The 1,197-nt window shown below is 42.2% G+C and overlaps 1 non-coding gene across 1 annotated transcript; it reads right to left on the bottom strand.

Moving 5' to 3' along the window:
* Nucleotides 1-549: 549 nt before the first annotated feature.
* On the bottom strand, nt 550-631 carry TRNAL-AAG (transfer RNA leucine (anticodon AAG)). Its single transcript has one exon. It is a non-coding gene; the product is annotated as a tRNA-Leu (tRNA).
* Nucleotides 632-1,197: the final 566 nt, after the last annotated feature.

Here is a 1,197-nt window from a genome sequence, read left to right as displayed (position 1 = left end):
ATTTTCCCTTTGAGGCCTCGTTTCAGGAAAGTGATTATTTCAAGGATGCAGGCAGTGGCGTGCCCAGGACTTTCGAAAGGGAGGGGTTATGCATACCTTTTCTTGGTAGTCAGCCCTCATATTGTGATATTTTCCTACCATTGGAGCTTTTTTTTTTAGGAACACTAGACCAAAGGGAGGTTATAACCCCCACCAACCCCCCCCCCCTCTTGGGCACGCCACTGGATCCAGGTGTCCCATTTTTACTGCAAGTGAATGTACAATTTGTGGGGATTCCCCTTGCCAATTGGAATTATTTCAAATATCGCTCTGTATGTCGTCGACAGTTACTATTTTCATACTGCCACTGCTTCTTATTTATGAAGCTGTACCGGTATAGCGTATAGGGTTCTATCGTTGAAGATCTGATCATATTATTCCCCTAGTGGATAGTGATATAACTGCAATAGAGAACTATTGGATATCATCCATCTCTCCTCCTCCGCACCACCACTGTTTACCTTTTTGCTATAACTTTAAAGAAAATATCTAAAAATAAAAATAAAAAATTGGCAGCGGTGGGATTCGAACCCACGCCTCCGAAGAGACTGGTGCCTTAAACCAGCGCCTTAGACCGCTCGGCCACGCTACCATGTCGCTCCTACTAACCTTCGAGCTACATGTCGTTGGAACTGTATATATTTGTTGTTCTTCTTTATAGGCGTTATTGTACATTTTTTGAGTGTATTATCGGCTGTAATTTGAAAGACTGAGCCATACTGTTGTGCCCTCCCGTAAATTAAATATTAAGAATTCCGATGGAAACTGTATTCAAAAACATAGGCTCAGCTATCCTCGAGGACGAAACACGTAGACTCCAATAAAAGCGATTTATCATCATCATGATAATCATTATACATGGAAAGGGCCCTTCAGGTGCTGTAATTAGCATGGGCGGGCGAACCCATGTTTACAATAATTTGATTCACCGACGGATTTATTTTGCGTTACGATGTAAGTCCGCTTTTCTGCCGAGAGATGGCAGCCAGTGCCACTAACAGACCCGTGCGTACAATTCTTTGCTCATAGATGTCGCGAGAGCAGCAATCCCTAACGAAGTAATTTTTGTAAACGGTGGGGAGTAATGACAGAATGGTAGTGATTCGAGCAAGCAATTTGAAGTTTGAGTGTTTTAAAGTTTATTTTTGTTTGTTTTGA

Source organism: Lepisma saccharinum, chromosome 27, assembly GCF_977018435.1.
Source record: "Lepisma saccharinum chromosome 27, izLepSacc3.1, whole genome shotgun sequence".
NCBI classification, from domain to species: domain Eukaryota; kingdom Metazoa; phylum Arthropoda; class Insecta; order Zygentoma; family Lepismatidae; genus Lepisma; species Lepisma saccharinum.
The sequence above is the reverse complement of the archived record's forward strand: the minus strand, read 5'-3'. Positions and strand labels throughout refer to the sequence as shown.